Source organism: Hyperolius riggenbachi, chromosome 2 (assembly GCF_040937935.1).
Source record: "Hyperolius riggenbachi isolate aHypRig1 chromosome 2, aHypRig1.pri, whole genome shotgun sequence".
NCBI lineage: Eukaryota > Metazoa > Chordata > Amphibia > Anura > Hyperoliidae > Hyperolius > Hyperolius riggenbachi.
This window is the reverse complement of record NC_090647.1, coordinates 156,443,547-156,460,395: the sequence shown is the minus strand read 5'-3', so window position 1 is coordinate 156,460,395 and position 16,849 is coordinate 156,443,547. Positions and strand designations below refer to the sequence as shown.

The 16,849-nt window shown below is 43.4% G+C and overlaps 1 protein-coding gene across 2 annotated transcripts in view; it reads right to left on the bottom strand.

Moving 5' to 3' along the window:
* SUCLA2 (succinate-CoA ligase ADP-forming subunit beta) overlaps nt 1-16,849 on the bottom strand; it is a 599,900-nt gene that overhangs the window by 208,787 nt on the left and 374,264 nt on the right. For both annotated transcript variants that reach the window (XR_011026128.1, XR_011026129.1), the window contains one exon: nt 2,976-3,073. The gene's annotated coding sequence lies outside the window, so the exon portion shown is untranslated. The remainder of the gene's footprint in view (nt 1-2,975; nt 3,074-16,849) is intronic.

The window sequence follows — 16,849 nt, the reverse complement described above, 5'->3', positions numbered from 1 at the left end:
ATGTAGGCAGGTGTATATGTCCCCAGTATATGTAGGCAGGTGTATATGTCCCCAGTATATGTAGGCAGGGTTATATGTCCCCAGTATATGTAGGCACGTGTATATGTCCCCAGTATATGTAGGCAGGAGTATATGTGCCCACTATATGTAGGCAGGAGTATATGTGCCCACTATATGTAGTAAGGGGTTTATGTCCCCAGTATAAGTAGTCGGGGGTATATGTCCCCAGTATATGTAGGCAGGGGGTATATGTTCCCAGTATATGTAGGCAGGTGTATATGTCCCCAGTATATGTAGGCAGGTGTATATGTCCCCAGTATATTTAGGCAGGTGTATATGTCCCCAGTATATGTAGGCAGGTGTATATGTCACCAGTATATGTAGGCAGGTGTATATGTCCCCAGTATATGTAGGCAGGTGTATATGTCCCCAGTATATGTAGGCAGGGTTATATGTCCCCAGTATATGTAGGCAGGTGTATATGTCCCCAGTATATGTAGGCAGGGTTATATGTCCCCAGTATATGTAGGCACGTGCATATGTCCCCAGTATATGTAGGCAGGAGTATATGTGCCCACTATATGTAGGCAGGAGTATATGTGCCCACTATATGTAGTAAGGGGTTTATGTCCCCAGTATATGTAGTCGGGGGTATATGTCCCCAGTATATGTAGGCAAGGGTATATGTCCCCAGTATATGTCCCCAGTATATGTAGGCAGGTGTGCCCTCAGCAGGAGGGAAACAGCACAGAGAAGAGGGAGAGCTGTGGGATCAGCAGGGTAGGGGGGCCATCTCCCCCCCTCCCCCTCACCTTAGGGCTCTCCCTCCCTCGTTCGCTCTCACCTCCAGAACAAACTGTGGGACAGTGGCTGGCAGCGGGTGGAACTTACCTCCGTCTCATTGCAGGCATGGGATGGATTTGCCGCTAGTCTGGTCTGGTCCAGACCAGAGCAGCGGCACCGGATCTTCCAGCGCTTGGACCGAGACAGAGGTAAGTTCCGCCCACTGCCAAACGCCGCACCACACTTCATTCTGGCCGCCCTTATGGACGCTGCTGAATTCCTTACAGAATTCACGGGCAGCTAAAATTGTAACAAAATGTATGGGCGGTTGGCAACACTGAACCAGACACACTGTGTAAGCTGCTCATCCCCCCCTTCCTTCCACTATTCACTCTCTCACTGACCTGTCCTCTGCACTATGCTCTGCTCTTCACTCTAGCCTGCATTTTTATTTTAATAACCCTTTCACTGCTGGTCCTAACTTCTTGAGCACTCTGTATCATAATTTTATAATGTATAGTTGCTGTTTATCATTTTCTGTTAAGAAGGGCTTATGGTTGCCATACATCAGGTAACTTGGCGAACAATGACCATCTGATTTGATTATTATAATCGAATCGGATGAGAATTGGTGACGCCAAATGCATGTCCGATCGATCATGCAACCAATTTCAGGCTAAAATTGGCTGCATGTATAATATGGATATGCTGCAAGATGTAGGACCGACTTTCACGTTTAGATGCATGATGGAAACAGCGAGCAATATCGGGACAAATGTGTTAAAACTCCCAGCGCTGTTCCCCCAGTATATAAATGTACATGTATGTGTGCATTTATACATTACCTGTCCTGTGTCGCTGTGCCTGTCCAGCCCCCTAATCTGCCACTCTTCCATTAGCTCTATAGCATGCTGGCTTGAGTGTGACGTCACGTGCTGGCGGCATGTATACTGCTAATGGAGGAACGTCCGATTTAAGAGACGGACAGGCACAGTGACACAGGACAGGTAATGTATAAATGCACACATACATGAACATTTATACATTAAGGAACAGCGGCATGTTCGGGCGTGAGACATTGATTACACTGAGCAGAGAGGTTCTGCTGGTCTGCGAGTCTGATGTGCTGGGGATTTGTACCTGTTGGCTGGAGTACCATATTGGGTTCACAAATATATGTTCCGTTTCAGTCCTGTGCCGTCAGTTTTCATCAGTTTTGTATCATTTTTCTATCAGTTTTATTCTTGACTGATAGAAAACTGACAGGACTGGAACAAAACTGTACACATTGTATGTGTGAACCCAGCCTTAGGCTACATTACAAGATGCTGTTTGGTCAGGCCACCCATAACCACGCCCACTTCCCCTCTGAACATGGCCATGCCCACTTTTGCTTTTACTTATTGCCTATCTGCATGTACAGACCACTCTGCTCCATAAAATATTACCCTATGGCATGGCTAATAAAGGCTAACATTGGAAAATGCATGTTAAAAAAATGGCCCTGGGGGAGTGAGTCCTAATAACAGAAGAGGACAGTCTATCAAAGCACACTCTGCAGTCAGTCTGAAGAAACTTCCTCAGAAAACATATTTCACCTCAAGAGATCAGTCTTGCACAAGTACATTTTATCAGTGTTTTGTAAATATATCCCAATAAGTTTCAATGCAAGACTGACAACCCAGGGATCAGTTCTGTTTGGAAAGTTTCCTTTTATTTTCTTTCATCACTACAGCTGATGTCAGTCCTTTATAGCATGGCAGTAAAGGCCACCTTCTTCACAAAAAATAATAGTACTAAGTTACAAAAAATAATAGCAAAGACAACAAGCTAATGATACAAAGCAAACACACTCATTTTGTTCTATCATTACTGTACGTACTTAACTTAGCCAAATCAGGAAAAAAAATGTACTTTGCAATTATACATAATGAAAATTCACTTTTGCCGCTCCTAGAATTTCTTCCTATATATATATATATATATATATATATATATATATATATATATATATATATATATATATATATATATACATATATATATATATATATATATACATACATATATATGTCCAGTTCATGTTGTTTTGCCTAATGACCACCTTGCATGTCAATCCAAACAGGGTGTAGGGGCAGGAAAATTCATCAGATACAGAAAACACACATTTAATTAAACATTGTGGTACTTACAGTGTGCTGCAGCGAAAACCACAAAAACAGATTTTGTGTTACGTGTATCACCAGCAAAGCATATTTTTCCATTTTCGACCATACTAGCGAAATCATTTCTGAGGATAATGTAGATAGAACGAATGATTACATCTTCTCTATTTAATGAATACAAATCACATCATTTCAGAGCATTTTGGGTGAACAATGAGGTCCAGAGTAAATATAGCAAAATGAAATTTGGACATCTCTACCAAAAACAAAGTTATTATGTATGCATTATACACAAAATATAAATGATGAGATTAATGTTTGTATTTAATATACAGTCACTTCTTTTCCCTTTATGTAAAATACATCAGAACACAGAATGTATATTGATTGTTGTTAGACCTTCCATTGATTTTCCTTACTTTGTGATCTCAATAAGGTTACACTAATTGAACATGAGGATATGAAATACTAAAAAACTCATCATGTTCACAGCCTCTTGTTGTGTTTGAATAGCCATTTTGCAAGTGTCAAGTTTATTCTATGTCTACAGTGAGATTAGGTGTATAGTTGTCTGGTCATTATTTACATGAGCTTTGGAAATGTATTTGGTTTGGGCTATTTGAGCAGAATATATCCTATGTATCACTTTGTCATATTCAAATCAATTCTGCTGCTCTGTCTTTTTCATCTCATCTTTTTCATCAGAGTTTTCTATAGTCAGTAAAACAGAACTGAGTCATGGATCTAAATGCAGCATATAAGCAAAGTGGCTTGGTTTGTAAAGTTGCCATTACTTTTACAAAAAGGTTTGCAAAAATTGTCAAGGCAGGGCTTCTCGGTGCACACAGTGTGCGCAGCATATAGCTTGAATTCGGCGAGGTTATAGCAGCAATGCTATAGTCCGTGCCTTGCGTATGGGTAATTCAGGCATTCGGCGATTGCCGGACCCCAAATTCTCCCTCCGAGTTACTATGACTGGGAGGGGGAATAGTAATTAACACTGTCCGAAACTTCAGTGGCAGCAGGGTAAGCCAGCATTCGGCTCGCCCTGTGCCAAAAAGACCAGGAGGTAAAAGCGAATGTATGCAAAACTGTAGTATGAATAAAGATAAAGTAAACAGAAGTAATCAGCTTCAACTCTGAAATCACATCAACATTGTAGGGTTTGCATAGGCAAGCACATAGACTATATTAAGTCATAGCGTTTATTAATATTAACTCAATTCCATTAAAAAAGGCCATATAAACCATGGTCATTGCAGATAATGCCTGATGTGCATTTCATGGTTACACAGAACAGCTTCCTCAGAGGCAGAACTCAGAGTAGATGGTCCGTGATGCTCAGATGAAAAAGCAAAAAATCTTAAGTCACATTATGGAGCATAACATGTAGGGTATTTTAACCACCCTGGCGTTCTGATTAAATCGCCAGGGTGGCTGCGGGAGGGTTTTTTTTAAATAAAAAAAAAACTATTTCATGCAGCCAACTGAAAGTTGGCTGCATGAAAGCCCACTAGAGGGCGCTCCGGAGGCGATCTTCCGATCGCCTCCGGCGCCCAGAATAAACAAGGAAGGCCGCAATGAGCGGCCTTCCTTGTTTCGCTTATATCGTCGCCATAGCGACGAGCGGAGTGACGTCATCGACGTCAGCCGACGTCCTGACGTCAGCCGCCTCCGATCCAGCCCTTAGCGCTGGCCGGAACTTTTTGTTCCGGCTACGCTGGGCTCAGGCGGCTAGGGGGGCCCTCTTTCGCCGCTGCTCGCGGCGAATCGCCGCAGAGCGGCGGCGATCAGGCAGCACACGCGGCTGGCAAAGTGCCGGCTGCGTGTGCTGCTTTTTATTTCGTTAAAATCGGCCCAGCAGGGCCTGAGCGGCAGCCGCTGGCGGTGTTGGACGAGCTGAGCTCGTCCAGACCGCTCAGCTGGTTAAGGATATTTCTGGGGTAAAATTCCCAGCTGGTATATGTTAATAATAAGTAAATATCCCCTTAATTCTAAGAAGTGGTAATCCACTAGGTGCCTAAAGTTAAGTGAGTAGTAATTCGCAGACAAAGTGCCACTTGAAAGGTTCTGGGCATCCTGAACAGCAACCATGCGCAACTGCTGTGTAAATATTAAAAACTATGGGGCATATTCACAAAAATGTACTGTCTGTACAGTGCACAGCAATTTTGCTGACATTTACACAGCTGACATAGCACATACTGTATGTAGCACAACCCATGCTACACCAGTTGCGTAAATATCGGTTACATTGCTGTAAACTGTGTGTGCACAGTAAATTTACCGGCCTTTCGTGAATATATCACTATTTCAGTTACTATTCTACAAATATTTATTATTGGCCTCAAAATAATAACTGGTATAACTAAAACAAGCAATACTGAATGATACATCTTTATGTTATCAGGAATGCTGTAGTGCAGGGGTCATTAACCTTTTTGGCTGAGAGCTATAAACGCCACATATTTTAAAATGTAATTCTGTGAGAGCCATACAATATTTTTCAAACTGGGACAGTGCACATGTGCAGCAGAGCGCTCATATCTCTTTTGCAATGGTGATGTGTATACAGTTGATCCGCTGGGTAGTGGAAGTGTCAGACACATCTTCAGCTGCTCTTGGCTTTCAGCATCATCAGCAATTTCCCAGACAGGAGAAATACCGACTTATAGCTTGTACAATTAGCTAGCTGACTTGGGGGTTGGATAACTTTTAAGGACGAGATCCTCGCACTTTGATTGGCCCAATAGGCTGCCTGTCACTTGACAAGGGATCTCGTCCTACAAAGTCACTGGACCTGACAGGGTCCAGACTCCGAGTGGGAAAATAGGAGCAGCCTTTCATTTTGGGGTAGTGCAAGTAAGTTAGTAGTGCATGCTACAGCAGTAGCGTGCCTACTTTGAAAATTGTATTTGCGCTGCCACACTAAGCTGTACTGCTTGAGCATTGTAGCTTAGTGAATGAACCCCTACTGATTTGTATGTGAGCCAGATGTAGCCATCAAAAGAGCCACATCTGGCTCCTGATCCATAGGTTCCCTACCCCTGCTGTAGTGGATAGTATAGAATTGCAGCAGCTCACACAAAAGTCTGCAATCACTCTCATGTTGAGTTCTGGAGGAAAATGACTAACAGGAAGCAAAAGGAAGTGGAATTTTAGATACAAACTTCTTATAGATTAGGGCATCATGGTGGCGTAGTGGTTAGCGCTCTTGCCTTGCAGTGCTTGGTCCCCCGTTCGATTCCCAGCCAGGTCAACATCTGCAAGGAGTTTATATGTTCTCCCCGTGTCTGTGTGGGTTTCCTATGGGCACTCCGGTTTCCGCCCAAAGACATACAGATAAGTTTATTGGCTTCCCCCTAAATTGGCCTTAGACTATGATACATACACGACTACACGATACATACATACACATATGACGATGGTAGGGATTACATTGTGACCCCCTCTGAGGGACAGTTAGTGACAAGACAATATACTCTGTACAGTGCTGCGTAATGCGTCGGCAGGGGCGTAGCAATAGGGGGTGCAGCGGTAGCGACCGCATCGGGGCCCTTGGGCCAGAGGGGCCCCGAAGGGCCCTCCCTCAACTACAGTATTAGCTCTCTATTGGTCCTGTGCTCATAATAATCACTTCTATAGATACTTTGAATAGTGGTAATCATTAACAAACTGTTTCCCATCCCTTCCTTGCACCTCTGACTCTGTAGTTGCCATTGGCAGGTTTTGGTGCACCGTATCAATTGCTATGTATAGAGTGCTTGGGGGGCCCCATTGTAAAACTTGCATCGGGGCCCACAGCTCCTTAGCTACGCCACTGTGCGTCGGTGCTATATAAATACTTAAATAAATACATTAATAGAATGGGGGTCACATTGATAGCTTTTTTTATGTGACCTTTAACTTTTTAAAAGGAACCTGAAATGAGAAGAATACAGAGGCTGCCATCTTTATTCTGTAATAAACAATGCCAGTTGCCTGACTTCTGTGCTAATGCTCTACTTCTAATACTTTAAAGGACAACTGTAATGATATACTAAGGCCGCCATATTTATTTCCGTACCAGTTGCCTGGCAGACCTGCTGCTCCTCTTCCTCTAACACTTTTATCCATAGATCCTGAAAAAGCATGCAGCAGATCAGATGTTTCTGACATTATTGTCAGATCTGACAATATTAGCCACATTTCTAGTAGGAAAGGTGGTCACTGTGGGCATACCATGGTCACCTGTATGACAAGGAGAGACCAGGAGAAAAATGGTGCAGTATTGTGGGGTATTAGATGTTAGATTGTAGTATAAGAATATTTATACTCACAAAGGTAGGTTGCAGTCCCTGCAACTACTGTATATCACCAATGAGAAAATAACTGTCCCCACTCGATATTCCAGGTCCTACTAGAACTAGATGGTCGCACTCCTGGTTGGTCCTTCCTTGTTGTAGATAACACCACACCCGGAAGGTGAACACCTCCAAAGGAGATGTATTGTATAGTACTGGGGGGTGGAGGCGCCAAAAAATAGGTAATGTAATGAAACAAAAAATATTAGATGGAGTGAGGTGTCTTTACCACTCCAGATGGAAGAAACCAAATAACAGGGTAAATGTAAAAATATTAAATTATTTATTCAGCACGATTAAAAAGACAACTTGTTTCACAGGCCTCAGCCCGCTTCTTTAGGTCAGTATAAGTGCCTTTAAAATAATATGGTCACTCACAAGCATGGACACCAGAAATTTTTAACGTTCACGCTTGTGACCATATTTATTATATTATTTTTTGTTTCATTACATTACCTATTTTTGGGCACCTCCACCCCCCAGTACTAAGATTATCCACATGCTTGTTGTTATTCAAATGCAACTGCAGCCAAAGAGATCAGCAGAGTTGCCAGGCAACTGGTGGAGTTTAAAAGGAAATAAATATTGCAGCCTACTTATTCTTCTCTCTTCAGTTGTCCTTTTAGTAACTGACCCAGAATGAGCTTGCAGATCTGATGCTCTGACTCTGGTCTGACTCCTCTGGCAGCATGACAGCCAGGCAACAGGCATTGTTTATGAAGGAATTAAGATTGCAAACTCCATATGCTTTCACCTTCAAGTTTCCTTATTTTCCTATTTCCAAATAAAAACTAATCAGCCATTATTCATCTCTCATGTAGACAAAATAACAGCTATGTGATCATAGGTACGAGTTTATGAACTTTACTACATCATTCATTCATTTTCTCTGCATCTCTCCCCTCGAGGTAAGCTGTAGGTCTCCTACCTACAACATCTTCATTAGCTATGAAATGCAACGGCAAATCTCTACACTTCCGTAGCCGGTGTTTTCTGTTAGTTGTGCATTTCGTTTCTCATGCCCTTCCCACAGACTGAACTGAGCAGGTGAGCCAACTGACCAATTCAATTTATTTGAAGGATCATTGAAAAAAATGCAATTTATGGAAAAGGCCTGCTTATGAATATCTATATGCTGCTCATCCCTTGGTATTTATTTATAATTTTCCCCTGTGAGCATGCATAGCCACGCCCACCTCTAGCACAGTTAAGTATATAAATGAGCGGAGCTCATAGTTCAGTCAGTAGCTAGTAGAAGGTGAGGTGTTTTTAATTTCCTTTCTCCCATTTAGTTGACCACATTGGGCTTTTGGTATGGTTCCCACTAGAACGCTGATAAAAAAACTAGCATTTTTGCCTGGTTAGAGTAGGACTCACCAGATTGGGGACACTTTGGCGCAGTTGGTGAGCTTAAACGCGTTAAAGCGTAACCAAGAGCCCCTGTCACTGCTTTCCTGTTGTGTGCTGTATATAAATATTTGGCATTCTTTGGGGGTTGAAATAAGAAACAGGAAATCACTCAATCCTCCCAAACATCTTAGGTAAAGTGCAGAGTTGATACATGTGTAAACGGGAAAGAATGTTACAAATTCTACAAACTATAAGAAAGGAAAGGAACAGGAAGTAGTTCTAAAAGCACTGGCCCTTCTTCCAGCAGTTTTGCTATGTTAGCAAAACATAGAACATTTATCATAGCGTTAGGTACCATTTTTAAAGGGGATCTAAACTTAAAATTGTAAAAAGCCTCCAAGGACTGCTACCCCCCCCCCCCCCCCCCTTTCCCCCATTAGATTGCTGGAACCATTAGAAATTTGTTATGAAAGACATTTCTCATGCCAGTGTCACTGCTATAAAGCCTTGTACACACATTAGAAGGAAATTGGTACAAATGAACGATGAAACTGCTAGCCATGTCATTGGAATACAAATATATTACTTCACCTTACCCTACTATTCACACCTCTATGCAGGCTTGGGAATATTTCACAAATACCCTCCTAACAGCCAAGATAGAATCAAGCTGAAAATCCCTATAGGCAACACTGGGGATCATGCTACAACACCTAGTCTGTAAGCTGCTGAGACCAAAAATATTCAGTACTTCGACCAAATCCAAGATCAAGGAAGAATTCCCTCTTTTAACATTATTAGTGCTAAATTGAATTTACCTGAATCTTTCCTGCTGCCAGGGTGTTGTTAGGGGGTAGATCCGGAGCATGTGCCTTGGATCTATTAAAATGTGCCCCAAATTATGGGGATCCCAGTGTTCCCCCCCACAGCACCCCAAATGCCGGGGAAAGCCGAAGCAGCACCCCCCTCTATTCACGCGCTGCATTGCTGGCGGCATGTGGCACACATAATAATACCTCCACTCACCCTTTGTGGTGTGTGCAGAGCACGACATGTGATGTGTGGGGGCATATTACAAATTCTCTCCAGCAAGGCGATCACATGGGTCTGAGCAGCCAGTGAGGTAGGGATGAGGTGAGTGAGCCTCACCTCTCCCCCACTGGCTGCCTAGCCCCATGTGATCGCCTTGCTGGAGAGAATTTGTAGCTCCACCCCCTGCATGTTCAATTACTGAATTCAATTAGCAGGCTTACCAGCTGATAGTTTTAAATATGCATGAGGCAAATGAGTTAATTCTATATGCAAATGGCAAACAACAATAATTGAGGTTATACACCAACTATGAACAGTGGAAGTTTCAACCTATATCTTTCCACCACATTCCATAATCTCTCACTACTTCTGGCTGCGCACACCTCCCAATCCGATGAGCCTGGACAACTGTCTATAACGTGTATGCTGTAATTTAACCAACGTGTCACTCCCAACTATCGTCCCCTCAGCTAGCTTCATTCATTCTTACCGACTTCAGTCTTAGTATGTGTACAAAGTTTAAAGCAAATTTCACGTAAGTTCTGGTATTTTTTTGAGAACCCGAATCTCTGTTCCATTAAATCAGTTGCTGAGTGCTTTCTAAAAGCTGGGATCCACTGCTGTTTCACCGTGTGGTTTAAAAATACATGAAGCTTTAGGGCTCGTTTCCACTATAGCGAAGATTCGCATAGGCAATACAAGTGGATGGGATTGTTTCCACTTGTGCGTCGTGCGGGTGCATTTTGGTGTGCGGGGAAAATCTGCACGGCAGAGCCGTCAGATTTCGCGTGCGGCAGGAATGCAATGCTTTTAATAGGGAAATCGCATGCGGCTTTGTCATGCGGTTTTCCCTGCGATTTCGTGTACGATTTCGCATGTAAGGCTATGGAACTTTACACAGGCAGTGACATGGTTAAATTCGCCTGCTTCCTAGCCATGCGAAATCGCGGGGAAACCAGCATGCGTAAACGCATCTGCATGCGATTTCGTCCGCGGTGGAATCCAGGCGATTCCACACCGCAACAGTGGAAACGAGCCCTTTCTAACTGAACAACACGACTGCACCACAAATTAAAGGTTTAACATAACAATATAAAATATCTGTCTGTAAAATTACAAAATTACAAAAAAAATACATAAAATACATGAGAGTGAAGATTAAAATACGTGGCTTATCTTATTTTATGCAACTGTTTTCTGTTTTTAATTTGGCATTTCTTGAGCTCTCTGATATAGCAAATCCTTGTCACCTTGCCGGTAAATAATGCACACATCTCCAATTGTAAGAATGCTTTGTGTAAGTAAATTACTGGGTGATGCATGTGGCATGACAAGAATATAATTGTGCTGCTGCTTCTCCTTGTTTAGAAGGTGTGACTTTCAGCACTTGGGGACTAAACAGCACAATAATTCAGTTGCAAGTGTTTTCCTGTCGGCTGAGAAATTATATGGCTTTATTGCTTCTGTGAATACATTTCACACTAAGCCACTCCAAGATAAATTAATTTCATAAAATCATACAAGCTTATATGTTTCCCTGATGAATTAACATTTCAGCACATTTATTATAAAAAGTATTAAACTGGACTTCAGTGAACATATTATAGTTGTTAACTTATTTATCTGTGTATAGGTCAAACAGATTAGTATTTTATATACTTACTAGTAGACCCAAGCCCATTTAAAAACGGGCTCTAGGGTCTGTTTCTTGCCGCCGCCCCCCCCCCCCCCACCGCATGTTAATGCGCATGCGCGCACACCCGCCGCACAGCCGGCCGCCCGCTCACACGCCCGCCCCAGCTCCCTGGCCCCATCCTCCTGTGTCTGAGGCTGGGTCTGTGCTGCGCACATGAGCAGTAGCAAAACGCACGGACCGGCTACACAGAGACAGCACACGCAGGGACACAGGGGATTTATTATAGAGGATAAAAAGATGCTGGGATTGGCATTCTTAGAGTAAGAGCCTTAGCATTCAATGCAGACAAACAAGCTAATGTTCTTGACACTCATTTCATTGCTGGCGCTCGGCTCTGCCTACCTATGATGTACCTAATGCAGGCAAAAATGGGGTTATTTGCTGTGGTTGGTCATTTCATTTAGAAAGGATTAATTTGGGTGTCACCAATTGGCTACTACATAACCAAAGTAAAAACTTTTGAGATTTCAGCCCCTGGTACTTTGATTTGGAATTGGGGTTAAGAAGATGCCAGAATGTGTCACTTGGGTTTTTGGGTTAGCATTATACATCATTTAGGGGGTATAATAATAAGAAATAGTATAGGAAATAATTATCATTAGTTTTTAGGGTTAGAAGGTTAAGGTTAGGCCTTATGAAGTTGGATAGCGTACTGGTAAGGTTGTTGCTTTTGGTGTGGTATTTGAGACCTTTGACAAGGGTTCAAGCCAGTTTATAAATGTAACGATTGGGTGCTGCAACTCAGAAGTCTGATTATTTGTGATCTGCAGAATCACCAATAATACAGACGCTATACCTGATTATGTGGTGATCTGCAGTATCACCAATAATACTAGTATAGCTAGCTGAGAGTATAGGTGCCCATACACTCGTCAGATTGGCAGCAGATAGATAAGAAATGCATCTGATGATCTATCTGATGCGTTTTTAGAACATTTTTTACCAGGATAGAATTCCAATAGATTTCAGTTTTAAATCTATTGAAATTCGATCTGATGGCATTTTTTTGCCATCAGATTTCCATTAAGGCCAATGCAAAATAATAAGCAATCTCATCAGATCGACCTAGATTTTCCACCCTGCCAGTTCGATGGAAAACCATCGAAATCGGCCATCGATCGGTCGATTGGCCAACCGATTTGCAATCAATCGATCGATTTGGATCGATCGGTCGGCCAAAAAATCGGCTGAGTGTATGGGCCCCTTAAGGTGTGGTGTTTGGTGCAACAGTATAGACTACTCCAGAGGAGCTGGAGGGTCTACCAACACAAATAACAATACCTTTACCAGAGGAGCTGGCAAAGTACGAATAATGAGAGAACTAAAGAAGTTTGGCTAAACCTTACCAGAGGGGCTGGTAAGGAACTGACAGTACAAATGACTGAATAGTTAAACTAGACCTTTCCAGAGGAGCTGGGAAGGTAATAACAGCACAAGTGACTGAATAGTTTAGCAAGACCTTGTCAGAGGAGCTGGCAAGGTACTCACAGTCACTGGAGCTTATACTATTGAGTCTGAACCTCACCAGAAGAGCTGGTGGGTTCTAATGGCCATAGCACCTCACCAGTGGCAAGGGCTCACTGGTGAGTAGAGTAGTCAGACAGGCAAAGTACGATAACAGGCAGGCAGAGACAGTACCAAAACGGCAGGCAAGAGCGTAGTTAATATCAGGCAGAGGTTCAGCAAATAAAGTCAGAAAGGCAGAGGTACAGAATCATTTAGCAATAGCAAGGTCAAAGAGTAGCCAGAATCATACACAGGTTATCAGAAATACAATGTAATAATAACTAACTATAGATAGATGTATATTGCAAACACTATCATCAACTGTACCTCACTAGGTCTGAGCGCTAACACGAGTGTATTCGCAACAGCAGACCAGTTGCCAATGATTAGTGAAGGCTTAAGAAGCCGAGGAGAGCCTAGCGTCATGCCCCCTAACAATCAGCCAATCCGAGCAGCTCGAGTCACTCCTGACGTCAGCCAACCAGCAGGTCAGCTGACGCGCCTTCTTCCAGCATAAAGGTCCTGTCTCTGCGCGCGCCCACGCGATACAGAGACCCTATGAGCAAGAGACAATGCCGTTCCCGGCGTGCTGGTTGCCGCCGGGATGGACAGGGCCTGTGAACAGGGAACAAAGGCGGCTGCGGGTATAACATGCGTATCCACAACCGCCAAGTTTACAGATGTTACAGTACCCCCCCCCCCTCCCTCTAGGTGTGGACTCCGGACATAATCCATCTTGCGTGACAAGGCACCCATCCTGGGACCTCTCCCTGATTTTATCTGTCCCCACGGATCCAGGGCGGGAGGGAGACGGATGCCCCTGTACAGGTGAACCAAAAGACAAACTAGAGGCAGTTCTGGACTTTCTTAATCTTGCTGGCAGAGCCCAAACTATCTCCCCTGGAATGAATTCCCATTCCTCAGACTGTTTTACGTTGTCCGATAAAGAAAAGCTTATAGACGAGGTCTGTTCAACCTGAAAATTAACAGCTGCCACAACAACTTTTTCGGGAAGAATATTGACTGGAGTGGCAATCTGTACTGATTCAGGCTCAAGGCATCTAGACAATGAGTCTGCTTTTTTGTTTTTGCTACCTGGTCTGTAAGTAATAAAGAACCTGATCCGTGTAAAAAATAGGGACCACCGAGCCTGTCTAGGAGTAAGACGCTTGGCGGTTTCAATATACTCTAAATTTTTATGATTCATATATACTGTTATCGTGTGCTCAGCCCCCTCTAGCCAATGTCGCCACTCCTCAAATGCAAGTTTAATGGCTAGAAGCTCTCGATTTCCAATGTCATAATTCCTCTCAGCAGGAGAGAACTTTCTTGAAAAATAAGCGCAAGGATGCAACCTGCCCTGAAAACCAGAATGCTGAGACAATACAGCCCCTACTCCAATCTCTGAAGCGTCTACCTCAACAATAAAGGGTAGGGATACATCTACATGTCTCAAGATGGGGGCAGAACAAAACACATTTTTTAGAGACGAAAATGCGGCGAACGCCTCTGCCAACCAGTTAAAAGTATCTGCCCCCTTCTTGGTGAGTTCCGTAAGAGGTGAGACTACAGAAGAAAAGCCTTTTATAAACCTCCTGTAGTAATTGGCGAAACCAAGAAATCGCTGGAGCGCCTTTTAACCCACCGGTCGAGACCACTCCATTACTGCAGAGACCTTTTTGGGGTCCATGGACAACCCTGCTGTGGAAATCACATACCCCAAAAAAGGAACCTCCGAAACCTCAAAAAGGCACTTTTCTATCTTGGCAAACAATGAGTTCTGCCGTAACTTCCTTAGGACATATCTCACATGTTTTCGGTCTTCGGTCAGTGTAGGGGAAAAAATAAGGATATCATCCAGATAAACAAGGACACATTTTCCCAAAACCTCCCTGAACACCTCATTATTCAGTTCCTGGAAGACGCCGGGTGCGTTGCACAACCCGAAGGGCATAACGAGATACTCGTAATGCCCGTCGGGCGTGTTAAATGCCGTCTTCCACTCTTCACCCTCTCTTATACGGATCAGGTTATATGCCCCCCTGAGATCGAGTTAAGTAAACACCCCAGCCTTAGTAACCTGGGAGAATAAATCGTCGATCAGGGGTAGAGGATAACGATTTTTCACAGTAATCTTATTCAGACCTCTGTAATCGATACACGGCCTGAGGCCACGATCCTTCTTCTTCACAAAAAAGAAACCTGCCCCGGCCGGGGACCTAGAAGAACGGATAAAACCTTTGGCCAAATTGTCCGAGATATATTCCTGCATAGCCAGCTTTTCGGGCCTAGACAAATTATATAAATGACCCCTAGGAGGCATACAACTTGATCTCAAATCTATGGGGCAATCGAAGCTTCAATGGGGTGGAAGCTTGTCTGCAGCCCGGGGACAGAATACATCTGAAAAATCAGAGTATTGTCTAGGCAAACCCTCCACCTGAAGTTCCGTGGCGCACACCGTGACTTTCCCCAAACAATGCTGCTGACAAAAAGAGGACCAACTTAATAATTGTCTGGAACTCCAGTTAATCTGAGGGGAATGCTTCTGAAGCCAAGGCATACCAAGGATCACAGAGGAGGTCGCCATTTTGAGAACAAGAAACTGAATTTGTTCTCTATGGAGAATTCCAATGTGACATAACAAAACAGGAGTCTGTGAAAGAGATTGTTTTCCATGCAGTGGTGAGTCATCCACTGCAGTAAGAACCACCTGTTGTCCCAAAGACTGGAGAGGAAGACCGAGCTGTACTGCAAAATCATAATTCATAAAATTGGCGGCTGAACCTGAGTCTATAAATGCCTGTGTATCCTGGACCTGATCTTCCCAGGTAATTGTACATGGAAGGAGCAGCGTAGAATTTCCGGTCGGAACAGCTGAATCGCCTAAAGTGGTACCCCCAACCACCAGGGAGCGATGTAAAGTGTCCGTCTCGTTAAGACAATTTCAAACCCTCTGATCTGTCTCTGGTGGGGAAAAACCGGATCCTAAACGAGAGCTCCTAACTCCCTCAGATTTGGACAACTGGAAGAAATTAATTCTTTTCGAGTTATCCTGACAAAACGAAGGACCAGGCTCAGCTTTCCTAATAATCTTACCCCGAGTCTTTTTCTGATATCAGACTCGGCGATCAATCTTTATAGCCAAAGATATCGCCTGGTCTAGAGACCTAGGTTCGGGGTGGCCCAACATCAGATCGGCCACAGTGTCAGATAGTCCCGATAAAAAACAATCAAGCAAAGCATGTTGCTCCCATCTAGTTGTCACCGCCCACTTTCTAAACTCTGCTGCATACACCTCTACAGTATTATGAGTATGTCTGAGGGCCTTAAGCTTCCTCTCTGACGTTATAGCTGAATCGGGATCATCATATATAACTGCCATAGCTTCAAAGAACAGAAGCTAAGGCTTCATGATTATCTGGAAGACTATAAGCCCATGCCTGTGAGTCTCCTGATAATAAGGTCGTTAACAAAATGACCCTCTGGCTCTCTGACCCTGAAGCCATGGGACATACTTCAAAATAGGAAAGGCATCGATTCTTAAAATTTTGAAAATCGGACCTATGCCCAGAAAATCTCTCAGGAAGAGGTAGTCTGGGCTCCGGAACAAAAGGGGATGACACTGGTATAGTATGTGTAGGAATGTCTTGTAAGGCTTTAGATAGTTGGAAAATCTGAGTCTGTTGAGTACTGACTGTAAGAGATAGTCGGTCAATAGCTGCAATCAAGACTTCCACATGACCAGCCAGTGTATCCATGATATGTGGTCTGCTGTTCTATAACGATTGGGTGCTGCAACTCAGACGTCTGATTATTTGTGATCTGCAGAATCACCAATAATACAGATGCTATACCTGATTATGTGGTGATCTGCAGTATCACCAATAATACTAGTATAGCTAGCTGAGAGTAAGGTGTGGTGTTTGGTGCAACAGTATAGACTACTCCAGAGGAGCTGGAGGGTCTACCAA